This window comes from Balaenoptera physalus (genome assembly GCF_965194825.1).
Source record: "Balaenoptera physalus genome assembly, chromosome: 19".
NCBI classification, from domain to species: Eukaryota; Metazoa; Chordata; class Mammalia; order Artiodactyla; family Balaenopteridae; genus Balaenoptera; species Balaenoptera physalus.
This window is the reverse complement of record NC_138900.1, coordinates 32167967-32182644: the sequence shown is the minus strand read 5'-3', so window position 1 is coordinate 32182644 and position 14678 is coordinate 32167967.

Here is a 14678-nt window from a genome sequence, read left to right as displayed (position 1 = left end):
TAAAACTTTACAGGTGTTGCAAATCAAAGGTCCACAAATATTGCCAGAAGACAAAAGACTTTTTTTTTGTTGGTCCAGAACAGAGTTTCCAAAAAATGTTTAATTTGATAGTCCTAAATTAGAACACAGGACTTTCTAAAATGCTGCCAAGAAACATTGAGTATGAACATCTTAGGGAAAAAAAAAACTATTATAGCCAAAAGTATTCAGTTACACACTACAAAGTTTCCAAATACACAGGGCTAAGCCAAGACCTGCATCTTAAATGATCTCAGCCATTTGAAAATTCCAGTCCTTCGAAAATGTAGTCAAATGAGCAACAATACAAAAACAACCAAGGTTGAACCCTGAGAAAATGGACACCTAAAATTAGAGTACAGGAAACATGTGTTCTTTTAAATTCTGAGACCTAATCACGCACTCTGATCATTGCTCTTACATTGCAGCAGCTAAAGCAAGCTTTTTTGTTTGTATCTGTGTCTGTGTATAAAGTTGTCCCAGTGTGATAAACTGCGAACAAAAAAAAAAAGCCCATAATTTTTTACCCTCCCTGTGTCCTTGCTCTTTGCAATGTGATGTGGTTTCTCCCCTTAAGAGGGAGAGTCTGTTGTCACCCTTTGAATCTGGGCTGGCCTGGTAAATTCCTTTGGCCAGTAGAATGGGCAGAGGGATGTTGTTCAGTTCTGAATTTGGGCCCCTGCTTCTGCAGTGTGAGCAAGCTGGATTAGCTGAACTTGGAGAAGACCCAAGACCTTCCTAAACCAGCTGACTGCCAGCTGACTCTCAACATTTGAGAAAGCCCAGCCAGCTGACTCTCAACAGAGTCACCTACCTGACCCACAGCTGAACAAAGATGCATGAGCAAGCCTAGTCAAGACCAAAAACTTCACCTAACCAGCCCACAGAATCATGAGTTACATAAAAGCTTGATTTGTTCTGGAGTGATCTGTTACACAGCAATAGCTAAATGACACCCCCCCCCCCAGAGAATTTCAACTAGACATTAAAGTTCTAAAGAAATAACTAGAAAATAGTTAAGCTAAACTAGAAAAGGCTAAGGAAGGTGACAAGGCCAGCTACATGGGAGATGGCTTCCCTTTCCTTGTCCACCAGGAGTGCACAAGGGTTCCTTTCTCCACGTCCTCACCAACACTTGTTATCTATTGTCTTTTTGATAATAAACATCCTGACAGGTGTGAGGTGATATCTTATTGTGGTTTTGATTTACGTTTCCCTGATGATTAGTGTTGCTGAGCATCTTTTTATGTATTTGTTGGCCATTTGTGTGACGCATCCTGTTAATTAAATACTTCTTTAGAAGTATGCTCTGGCTATCTGTCTCTTTGTTCTCTCTCTCTCTCACACACACACACACACACACACACACACAAAGTGACAATGTTATATTTGTCTCATCAAATCATCCCCATCTCCTGAGAGTCTCAGGAGAGAGAGCTATGTAGTAGGTCACTGCTGTCATTTCTTTACATCATCTTGAGCTGAACACCACCAAGGACAGGTGACCTCCAGAGAAAGAAATGGTCCCAAGTGTTAGCAATGAGCCAAGAGCAGCCCAGACATGTGAATCAGGAACATGCAAGGAAAGTATTTTTCAATAAGTTCCTGTGAATAGCAATTCTTAGAAAGCTTTCTATGGGATGCCATCTGGATGCATAACTATCACCAGGATAAAACAGCACTGGCTTCCACTCTAGCCATGTACATGTCTCATACACTATACTCTCAAGTTTTCTGAGCTTTTATTTTTAAAAATCAAGGGAAACTTTATTTTTTCACATTCGATTTTTCAATACAATTGTATCACATTTTCCAAAATGCCAAGTAATCTAAAAGTAATTTACATCTGAGCTAGGAGTATGTCGGATTTTTAGGATATTTTCCTTCTTACATCCTGAATTGTGCTCTGACTAATCTAGTAGTAAAATTGGTTAAATATTCAACTAGGCACAAACTGCATGATTAAAGAGAATAGCTGTGAGAGCTGGAAGGAAACCAAGCTGATTTAAAATTTATCAAGAGATCATTTAATTCCATGCAATGAGCATTTCCTGCACTTCCAGGGAACCGGTCATTATTCATGAAGACACAACCCACATGGAGCTAGATTAAGGAGTGATCATTCAGAGGACTCACTAGTTTTTACATACAAATGAGACCCCATGGTCTTAACAGCACAGACCAGCCTACAGATGGCAATTTTACCTTGTGGGTCTCTAAAACGAGCCTGTCCTTGGAGCTTTAACCAGCAGACATTGCCTCACCTCACTACAGTCAACCTGAAATGTGCAGCACGTTGTATCTCGCTGCCTTGATTAAAGTGCACCAATCATCCAATTACACTGCGTGATTTCTAAGCCTCTCTTGAAACAATCCCCTAGAAAACCAAGAAGAATAATCAAATTGAAAAAGGAAGCCCCAGGATTTCAATAGGCTTTAACCACAAAAGCTTCAATTTGCTTCTAGGTGTGCAAGGGGCAGAAGGGAAACAAGGTTCTTCATCTACTGCCTGGTCTTCCACAGGCAGGGACACGGATCCGTGGAAGAAGGTAAACGTGCCTCATTGTGAAGTCTCCTCTGACCTATCATTCTTTCCTTTCCTCTAAGCTGACCAAGCTGGTGCCTTCACCTTGGCTACTAACACATAAATCTTCGAGAGGAAGCAGCTCACTTCACTGACTGCATCATTAACTAGCAAGACCATTCTTTACATTTGACAAAGTGACCTGCAATATAGATCTTTTGCAGAAAGTCTACACCCAAGTGTCTCTTTACGAATAAAAACCCAGTGTCCGTGAAAAGACTCCTCTTGAGAAATGTAACTAGCACTTTCTGAATCCCTGCCCTCTGGCTGACACAACACAAAGCTCTGGGTGCCCATGTTACATTTACTCTCAACCACTCTAGTGGGATCTTGAAGTTCAGATGGGTCTGTCCTTTGCTTATGGATAGGCAAGAGAGGTGACACAGAGTAAGAAATGCTGCCAGACAATTTGACAAAACAAGTCTAGCTTCCAGTTCTTCCCAGAGGACAGGGAGACATGGTTGGGAACATGGAATCTGGAAGTAGACCAACTTGCGTTTGAATTGTAATTTTACCACCTTTTGACCTTGATAAAGCTCTTGATCCACCCCCCCCCACCCTGAGACTTGAGATAGAGATACTTCCTTCTACCTTATACAGTGGTAGTGAGGACTAGATGAAGTCATAATTCATGCAACGTGCCTAGCACAGTATCTGACACACAGAGGGTATTCAGTCAGTGCTGGCTATCATTATTTATTCTGCTATTTTCCTTGGTTTACTCTCCTTTCAGTCCCTTACTGGAGTAGACTGAGAGCTTTAGCTAAAGCAACTTCCAGCAGAAGGAAGTAAGAAATAACTGGAGATCATTTGCCATATGGTGATAAAACAGTAATTAAATAGGAATTACCACCCAAACTCAGGTGGGCAGGAGGGATGGAGTAGGAAATCTGGTCTACTGGTTTTTTTTTTTATCAGAGGAAGGACTGTGCTTGTGGTAATGCTGGAGCCGGAGGTGGAAGAGTGTGGAGTTGAGAGGAAATGGGAGCCTCATCACCTATGGCTTTCACTTGATTAAGACTCCATTCTTTGCACCACACCCTTCAACAAGATGAACCTTCAACACAGGCTGTGCTGCAAGAGACGCGATTTCCATCCGCTGGCTCCCAGGGCCAGCCATCTGCCACATCTGACTGGGGAGCAGAGACGAAATGCAATTGCTGCGGCATCACTTCCCCACTCCCTAAGAAACTCAGTGGAGGATGGCAGGCCGGCTCCCTGTGGCCGCTTACAGGGCAGACCATTCTGTGTTAACAGAGCAGAAACAAGCAGGACAGGAAAACCGGGAGAGATGCAGTTTATGTTTTTTTTGTTTTATGGAGGGACCTCAGGGAAAGACAACATCCCATAGCGACGTGAGTAAAAGAAATCAGAACCATGTTAGTATGGTGACATCTCTATCAGTTCAAGGTTTCCCAGACCAGAGGAGCAAGGACAACTTTGAAAAGAGTTGTTAGGAGAAGAGCAGCCGGAAATAAGAAAAAAGATTTATGCATGAGATCACTGCCAAAACGTAAAAGGAGCGCAATTCACCCACAGCATGGAGATGAAAGCCTTCACAGAGACAGAAGGCACAGCTGGACCAGGATCAAAGGGACCTTAGTTCTAGTCCCTCCCAGAAGCATAATGGGCGAGGCGGAGGGGGTGCGCTTTCAGCAGTTTTTTTTCACATTCTATGCTGACATAGATGAGAGACATTAGAAGGTGTACGTGTGAAAGCAAGACCACAAAAAGCAGAGAAAACTGTCCAAAGTTGGCATGTGCTTGCTGTAGCCGCTCTCCCCAGACAGCTCCCCCCAATGTTATCGCTGGCTGTTAACCAACTATGGAACTCAGAGATTCATTTTCACCTGCCAGCGGGGGTTGGTGCTGCTTGTTTTGCCTCTGAAATGTTATGAGATGGATTCATTTAGGGCTTTTACAGAAATGATGCTGTCAGTGTGCTGTTCCTCTCCAGTGAGGCAAAAACAAGAGAGTAAATAAACCCAGGCTTGGGAAATGGAGATTGGGGACCACCTCAACCCCTTCCTCCAGCATCTTATAAGTGAGCCAGCCATGGCTCAGGAAGGCTGGCTGATTTCTGTAAGGTCACACGCCCTGTTCAGAGGTAGATCTAGGACTAGAATCTACAAAGCTTTATTTATTTATTTATTTATTTATTTTTTAGAAATTCATGTTCTTTTATTTATTTATTTATTTATTTATGACTGTGTTGAGTCTTCGTTTCCGTGCAAGGGCTTTCTCTAGTTGCGGCAAGTGGGGACCACTCTTCATCGCGGTGCGCGGGCCTCCCACCATCGCGGCCCCTCCCGTTGCGGAGCACAGGCTCCAGACGCGCAGGCTCAGTAATTGTGGCTCACGGGCCCAGCTTCTCCGTGGCATGTGGGATCTTCCCAGACCAGGGCTCGAACCCGTGTCCCCTGCATTGGCAGGCAGATTCTCAACCACTGCGCCACCAGGGAAGCCCTATTTATTTATTTTTAAACATCTTTATTGGGGTATAATTGCTTTACAATGGTGTGTTAGTTTCTGCTGTATAACAAAGTGAATCAGCTATATGTATACATATATCCCCATAACCCCTCCCTCTTGTGTCTCCCTCCCACCCTCCCTATCCCACCCCTCTAGGTGGTCACAGAGCACCGAGCTGATCTCCCTTTGCTATGCAGCTGCTTCCCACTAGGTAGCTATTTTACATTTGGTAGTGTATATATGTCCATACCACTCTCTCACTTCGTCCCAGCTTACCCTTCCCCCTCCCTGTGTCCTCAAGTCCATTCTCTACATCTGCGTCTTTATTCCTGTCCTGCCCCTAGGTTCTTCAGAACCATTTTTTTTTTTTTTTTTTAGATTCCATATATATGTGCCAGCATACGGTATTTGTTTTTCTCTTTCTGACTTACTTCACTCTGTATGGTAGTCTCTAGGTCCATCCACCTCACTACAAATAACTCAATTCCGTTTCTTTTAATGGCTGAGTAATAGTCCATTGTATATATGTGCCACATCTTCTTTATCCATAGAATCTATGAAGCTTTAGAGCAACAATTTAGGAATTTCAACACTGAAGTGTGAGCAAATTAATGGGGATCTCCTTTTTTGAAGGCATGAAAATCAGGATTGATTTTTTTTACAGTTGTGACAGCTCACAAGAATCAAAGTCCTTCCCATGTCTAAGAGTCTACAGACACAGAAAAACAAACAAAACAACAAAACAACTCAGGGACAAAGCCAGTCAGGTTTGCAGAACAGGGTGGACCTGGGGCAGCAGATACAGCTGGATGACTGTTAAGGTGGCGGGGCAAGTTCTCAGAGGATACCAGCTGGGGTTGCCTCAAGTAGAGGAATAAGAACTTCCAATATGCAAGGCACCCTTCTAGGCATGCTGAGCTCACAGAGATATAAGGAAGTGCGTGGAGGGGAATGATGCTGCAATGCTGGGAACAGATCCCATGGAGTGTCACTTTCATGTACATTACATCACAGCAAGCCACTGAGCTAAGTATTGCTCTCCCTATTTTACAGAGAGGGGCTTCCAACAGTGGCAGAGAAGGAATCAGTGTAATATGTCTGTGCATTTTCCTCAACCTCCTCATAGTTCAGCAGGAAAAGGGTACATGCATAGAGAAACTCAGGCGTGCTCATGAAGCTGACATCTCAACAAACTAAAGACTGTAATGTGGGAAGAGGAAATAAACATTCTCTGGTGTCTGCACACATTGTGTAGCACAGGGATGGGCATGAGGTATGATCTTGACAGCTCCTTCGCTGTGCTTCTGGACCAAAGGGGCTGCTGGAGTCTCCCATTAGCAGAGGGCTAGTCTGTTGCAGAGTACAGATTTGGACCTTTCCCAAGACACAGTTTAAGAAGTCTGGGGAGTCAAAAAAGGGCTTCTGGGAAGAAGAGGAACTGGATTGGGCACAATGCTTACAGGGGAGCTGGTCCCAACTCTGGTTTGAAAAGCTGGTAGAAGAGGCACTTGGAGCATCAAGATGAGAGGTCATGAAGAGGTGATGAAAGTAGAAAGAGAAAATGAATGGAATTACCTTAGGGCTCTAGCTGTAGATGGCCTGTATGATTAATGCACATAAATGTGGTTATATGATATGGCCCCATTAGCCTAGAGCATGCATTTAGCAAGAATCTCCTAGAAGTAATGGCTTTGAGCTAAAGGACTACTGAAGCTGGACTTCACCCCCGTGGGCAGCTGGTAAGGAAATCTTTTTGGGAACGGAGGCGCTGGAGGCTCTCAAGCCCTGGAAAGGTGTCCCCTGCTTTCCTTAGCTGGGAGAGGCCCATTACCAGAGAGTCCTTCTTCCAGCCACATCAACCGAAGCCTCTGGGAAATGAAGAGAGAAGTGTATTTTGCTGTTCCATTATTTGAGTCCATCCTTCCCCTCGTGCCCAGCTTCTAATCCAGTGGTGGAGGTGAGCCACCAAAATCTCCCTTGCTGGGTCCCTGAAAAACAGGCAGCATCATGTCGTGTTTCTGAGGGACTATTATGAAAGCACTTGGATGATTAACATTTTTAATGTGCAAGAATAGATTTTAAAATTGTCAGTCCTGTTACCCAGCTCTATTCCTGGGCTTCCCTCAGCGCTAACCCCGCACCCTACTTTCTCCACCTATCACAAATAAAAAAGCTGGTTAAAGGTCCATTTCTTCCTCCCACCGCACCCCCATTATTGTTACCTAAGTTCTAGCTGTCAAGAGACATTGCTAAAGGAAAGGATGCTTTAATTCAGCGTTAGCTCACCAGAAAACACTAGTGGGAGTTGAAATCACAAGTAGGCAGAGAATAAAGTAGAACCAGAATTCCATACGAAGTCACTTTCTCCTCCCGCACTCCCCTATGACCCAGACAAGAACCCTTATTTGTGAAGAACATAAAGATTTGCTCCTATATATCACAGGAAAAACATCATGATAGTTGTTGACGCTATTTTTTAAGTGTCAGGATGTTCATTCCCCTCCTGGAAAAGAGCAGTATATTTAGAAATGCTCTGATCTCTTATCTGCAATCAGCAGAAAAAATTTATAATTTAACTCTCTTTGAGGAAATGATGTTTAGACTGGACTCCAAAAGCAGATGACGTGGATAACTGGCAATTCTCTGTCTCTAAGAACCGTGACAAATGTCACAGAAGAGCCTTGGCCAGCACTTCAAAGAGGTCCCCTGGAAGCCCTTGGGCACCTGCCCGTGCTGACAGGGAGATGTGGAGGAGGGAAGCTTTTGGAGGTGGCTGGCTGGCTTTAGGCACCTAGCATTTTGGTGATAGCAGTCTTGAAGGTAGAAAGCAAACTCTGCAAATGTAGCCAAGTCGTCTTAATTAAGGCCAGAGCCTCTTCATTAAAAAGAAACAGCACTTGAGTTCATTGAAAAGGATGGAGGGCACTGGCTAACTATGAAGCTAAAGGCACATATGAATTTTAGTTGCCTTTTCTTAAAGCTGGTCTCAAATTAAAGGCCAAGTGGCTCACCAGGGCCAAGGGAGGTGGTTGAATGAGAGCCAGGGACTCTGGCACTCAGCTCAGATGCTGCACAAACCCTCAATGGCCTTGGCCTTACCAGGGCCTGTCTTTCTTTGTTTCCAACCCTGCAGAGTGCCCCAAATTCTTTCTATTCCAAGGCATTCATGTCAGCCCCCTGCCTAAAACCCTCCAATGTCTTCCCATGGCACTTAGACTAAAAGCCAAACCCCAGCCAAGGCCTGCAGGGTTCCCAAGTGATTTAGCTCCAGCCCCACCCTCCAAACTCACATCTTCCCGTCCCCCTTTGTTCACTCCAGTCCAGCACCTTTGGACTTCCTTCTGCTCTGTGAACACAACTAATTTGTTCCCGTCTCAGCGTGGCTGGTCCCTTCCCATCCTTCAGTTCACATGTTACCTGCTCCAAGAAGCCTTTCTGACATTCCCTATATAAAATACCCCTTGCTCCCTCCATAACTCTCTAATCACTATCCTGTTTTTGTTTTTGTTATCTAGCTCTGACATTACTGTATTTCTTTACTTGTTTATTCTGTCTCTCCACACTGGAGTATAAGGTCCTGGAGAAGAGAGACCTCACTTGTCTTGTTGACCATTAGATCCCTAGTGCCTATAACAGTGTTCAATTGCTATTTTTAAATGAGTGAATGAATAAATCTCTTAGGAGACTCACAATAATAAAAAAAATCCAGAAATAATTCTTTTAAAGCTCAGCAATCAGGAGAGTACATGTAGAAATATGTCAATCTGGCAATCTTCACAGAGAATTCTGCACTCCATCACTGCAGCTCAAGCCACCCCTCTGCTCCCAGCTGGCACCTGACAGAAGACAGAAATAATTTGTAGGAAGCCACTTTATAACAAAACGCAGAGGTTCTAGTTTTCACTCCCCAGAGCCACTTACGTTCATTCCTAAGTATTTTTACCCAGAGATGCATCCTGCAGTCAGCCCTGTTAATATCTTACGTATACAAGCCACAAGAGGCATCAGTTGGAAAGTCTTTAAAATAATGTCTCAAGCAGTCTGAGCACAGGAAGTAATTTCAAAGTCAGAGTCAAAATCTGCTGCTGCTTGGGAAAGAGTAGCCTGTGATGGAAAGGAGAAATTGGAATTGGACTCTCCTTCTGAAGTCCACTTACCTACCCTGTTCTTCTTACACTTCTATTTAGATGTGGTCTAGGCTGCCACATGCACCCCCAGGGGACACAAAGAAGGCAGTTTGTCCGGTTAGGATGCAAATTGTGAGCGTGTTTCATCTTGAGTCGTTGATCCAGAAAGAAAAGTAGAGAGAGATGGGCTATATGGGGCCAAACTCGTCGATTGTGCTTGCTTCCCTTCAGAGTAATTCTAAAATTTAAAAAGGTTAATGGTTTGTAGAAAGAAGGGTGTGTGGTCAGTCTGAATTCTCTCCTACGACTCCCTCCCTGATTGACCAATTTCTATTGGTTACAGAATTTCCTCAGTGGTGACATAGCTGTGTGTGGTACCTCTGTGGGGCCATAGCAAACAACAAGGGAACTATTCAGGAGATGTACAATAACAGTGATAACGATGGTAATAACTCAGCTGTGTTTCCCTAGGAATCACTCTGGGAGACAGAGCTGAGCACAGACCCCAGTGTGGGGACCGTGACCCTGGATATTGCTTGGCTGCTTCTGCAGGTATAGAGCCAGACTGGGGCTGCAGGAGGAGGACTTCCAGAGGGGAAACTAGAAAACTCAGGGTCTGATGGACTGGGAACCTCTGAATTCAGGATCACTGCTTCCCGCTGCAGCGTGACAGAGGCCTAAGGGCATTTATATAAAAAGCATTCAACTAATCAGGGTGGCCAACCTTTCTTTCCCAAATATAAGAAAAAAACATTTGCAAGTCCAGACTTACTCAGAAGGGCAGCCCTGCCATTTACTCACCCTCTTTGCCACCATTCAACCAATATTTAAGCACATGCCACGTGCAAGGCACCCTGTTGGGTGCTACGTACTCAATGATGAGATAAAAAAGTTTCCTGCCTCCCCTAGAGCTTTTGTTCTAGTGTAAGTTTGTCTTTTTTTTTTAAAAAAAAAGACAGCTTTATAGCAATATAACTCACATACCATACAATTCGCCCATTTCGGGTATACAATTCAATGGCTTTTTATATATTCATGGGGTTATTCAACCATCACCACAATCTATTTTAGAGCCTTTTCATTACTTTGAAAGGTAGTGTAAGTTTTAAAGGAGTTAATCACTTAGTTATGAGCTGCAGTTGTGGTCATTGCTCCTATAGACTCCTTTTGGAGAATGAAGTGAGTAACAGGAGGAGCTCTCTGGTTTCTGATCTCCACAGTGGCTCCCGGCAAAGTGACATTTGAATTGGGAACTGATGGATGAGTAGGAGACAGCGAGGCAAAAGGAGTGAAGTGACGAGGGGGAGGAGAAAACAAGAGCAAAGGTTTTGTGGTGAATCTGAGGAACTGAGACAGGAATTTTGAATTTTATCTTAGAACAACTGGTTCTCTAATTTTAAAGAGTTTTAAGTCTCCCTGCTCTCCCCTTAGCCCCCACCTCACCCCGCCATGGTCAGATTTTCATTTCAAAAGTATATCTCCTGCTGATGGCTGGAGAATGGATGGGAGGGAGGCAAGAGTGAAAGCAGGAAGGCAGTTAGGAGCCCAGCACAGAAGTCCAGCCACAAGATGATGGTGGCCCAAATTGAGGTGTTGGCCGTAGACGTGAGAGCAGTGAGCTGATGCAAGATTTTTCAGGACCTGAACTGAAAGACCTTGATATTGATTGACTGTGGGAGTGATGAATCCCAAGTATGCCTGCACAGCTGGGAATATGGGTCATGGACGGAAAACTGGAAGAAAGCCAGGATTTTAGGAGTTGGGAGAGAGATCATTACAGGTTCAACATTGGATATATTGACAGTGAAGTGTCCATAGGCTGAGCTGTCAAATAGGTAGTTGAATATGAATCTGATGTCAGAGGTGAGATCTGGGCTGCAGGTACAAACACCGGCTGTTGATCATTGATGTCTTGAAAGCAGGAGAGACAACAGAGTAGAGAAGGGGGCCTTAGGCAAAGCCAAGGGGAACACCAATATTTTTTTAATTGAAGTATAGTTGATTTACAATGTTGTGTTAGTTTCTGTTGTACAGCAAAGTGATCCAGTTATACACATATATGTATATATGTTTTTCATATATATTATTTTTCATATTCTTTTCCATTATGGTTTATTACAAGATATCGAATATATTTCCCTGTGCTATGCAGTAGGACCTTGTTGTTTATCTATTTTAAATATAGTAGTTTGTACCTGCTAATCCCAAACTCCTAATTTACCCCTGCCCCTCTTTTCCCTTTAGTAACCATAAGTTTGTTTTCCATGTCTGTGAGTCTGCTTCTGTTTTGTAAATAAGTTCGTTTGTATCATTTTTTAAGATTCCACGTATAAGCGATATCATATATTTGTCCTTCTCTGTCTGACTTACTTCACTCAGTATGATAATCTCTAGGTCCATCCCTGTTGCTGCAAATGGCATTATTTCATTCTTTTTTATAGCTGAGTAGTATTCCATTGTGCACATACACCACATCTTCTTTATCCATTCATCTGTCGATAGACATTTACGTTGCTTCCATGTCTTGGCTATTGTAAATAGTGCTGCTATGAACATAAGGGTGCATGTATCTTTTCGCATTATAGTTTTGTCCAGATATATGCCCAGGAGGGGGATTGCTGGATCATATGGTAACTCTATTTTTAGTTTTTTTAAGGAAGCTCCACACTGTTTTCCAAAGTGGCTGCACCAATTTACATTCCCACTAACAGTGTAGGAGGGGGGAATGCCAACATTTTAATGGTAGGTAGAAGAGGATGAGCTGGTAAAAGAGGCTGAGAAAGAGTTTCCAGGGAGGAGGAGGTAAACCAGGAGAGTGTGGTGATCTGGAAACCAAGGGAAGATAGTACTTTGGGGTGGAAGAGGCTCTTTGTTTAAACAGTGCTGAGAGATAAAAATTGTCCTTTGGACTTGGTGACAGGAAAATTATTGGTGACCGTAGTAATTTCAGTGACAGGGTGGTGAAGAAAAAAGAACACGTGCAGACTGTTTTGAGAAATTTGGTTCGAATGGAAGGAGAAGGATGGTGTGGATGCAGGGTCATGTGGGGTGAGGAAGGAAGGTTTATTTTAAGATGGGAGTGATGTGAGCAAAAGGTAGAGCTAATAGGAAGGATTCAGTGAAAAGTAGAAAAGAAGGAGATTGACTGATGGGTAAGGTGCTTGAGAAGACAGGAGAAGGTGAGATGCCAGCACAGCTGCAGGGGTTGGCCTTACCTGGCAGGGCAATCTGCTTCTGCCCCGAGGAGCCCAAAGCAAACCTTGGTTTCATCTACATCCAGGAATGAACACACGCTACACTGGAAGCAGGGATGATGTTCTCAAAAAGCCTGGCTGGGCACTGTTTGCTGTTGACTCTGCACCGGGTGTGGGAGGAGAGTGCTTCTTGCCCCCATGCCAAACACACGCACACACACGCACGCACACACACATGCATACACGCACACGCACGCACACACACACACACGCGCACATGCACACATGCACACGCGCGCACAAACACACGCAGCACACGCACACACACACATGCACACACGCGCGCACGCACACGCACACGTGCACATACACACATGCACGCACGCACACACACACACACACACTCGTTAAACACGTGTTTTGGAAACAGGAACCCCATAGGAGACCCTACCTCTACTTCCTGCCTTAAAGGCTTTTCCTTTCACAGCTGAGACTCAGTTTATACCTCACACATCAAAACACCCTTTGTCCATTCCTCCTGCTCTCAGAGTTCAGACTGTCCATCCTTCACCTACTCAGGATGATAATAAATGGCCAAGTCCCATGGACAGGCCAACTAGGCATAATAAGCAGCAAAAGGAAGGTCAGAAATACAACAGCACTCCAGAGAGGTGGTGCTTGGGTCACTGCAAGACATCATTTTCCCAAAGGCAACAAGACAGACATTAAAAGAACAGCAGCAACAGAAGAGAGCAGCCGCTGCCCGACTCCCTGCCCCTCTGGCCTGGAGAATTCACGGAGCCTCTGGCCTGAGCTGGGAGGGGGGCCACTGCCCCTCTTTAGTCAGATCAGCTGGAATGGCCTTTGGGGCAGCCCCAGAGTGGTAGTGGGGATGAGGACTGAGCTGGGCCACTACGCTAGGGGGAGAGGAACCACCCCAGAGCAGGCTGTGAGGGTGAAATGGGATGATGGCTGGGAAGTGTCCTTGAACAGGTGACTAATGTTGTCCTGAATCCTTAAACGTTGGAAGGATTTGGTGAAGATTCATGGAGCCCTCTAGCCCAGCAGTCCCCAACCTTTTTAGCACCGGGGACCGGTTTCGTGGAAGACAATTTTTCCACGGATGGGGTGGAGGTGGGGGGAGGGAGACGGTTCAGGCGTTAATGCCAGCTACGGGGAGCGGCAGATGAAGCTTCGCCTGCTCGCCCGCCGCTCCCCTGCTGCCGTGCGGCCCAGCCCCTAACAGGCCGTGGGCTGATAGCAGTCCACGGCCAGGGGGTTGGGGATCCCCTGCTCTAGCCTTTGGGCCAAAGGCTCTGTGGTCACTGTTCTAACACCAGCACGGACATAGTAAGAATCAGGCTCCTCTCTGTACAATAATCCAATGCCTGAATACAGTTAAAATTTCATTTTATACATTGTGTAATCAAATAACTACTATGCAGACTGATTGTTTTATACCAAGCAACCTTCAATAATTAGATACTAAAGAAGTGTTATCCTTGTCAGTGCCCTTTCTCATTGATCACCCGTTTCTCTTCATAATGACCCCCTGTGATGTGGGGGGTGACTACTGGTCTCCCTCATACGTCTGTTGGGGAGAGGGAGCCACGAGAGACCTACAGATGAGCGCGTGCTTCCTTGAGTTAATACTATGTACTGTTGCCGTGGGTCTCTAAGTTAAAGAATCAAAGGAATATTTCACGGGCATAATGTATTTTAATCAAACAGTCTCCAACTAAACTCCTGTCAAGGATATGGGGCTCTGGGTTAAAAGTAGAAGGAATTGTGTTGGGATCACCTCCTGCCCCTACCTCTACCTTCACCACAGAGAAAATTAATGGCACTGCCTTGGATACACTTGAGAAAACCACTTAACTAACTGCTGACTCTGCTAGCTCTAGTTATTTACTTCCCTGTTCAATAGAAGTTGAAAAATCACTTGTGTTATTAATTTGTGTGAAATCTTCCAGCTTCAGAATGTGACTCTAAAGCTGTTTTCACAAAGCAACGTTGGAATTCTCAGCTTTTTGCCTTCAAATGACTATAGTCATTCATCAGTGGTTCTCATAAACATCAAGCTTACATTTTTTACCTTTCATTTTCTAGATGAGATAAACATGCATAGGCTTACTGAATTTCTCTAACTCTCTCACTGCACGGTCATACATAGAAGTACCAAAACAGCCCTTAGTCCCTTTCCTATTTTCAGACAGTCAATTACCTCTCCCTTTAGGAAAATCCCCATTCATACTAAATATTTATTATCCACCCTCTTTTCTG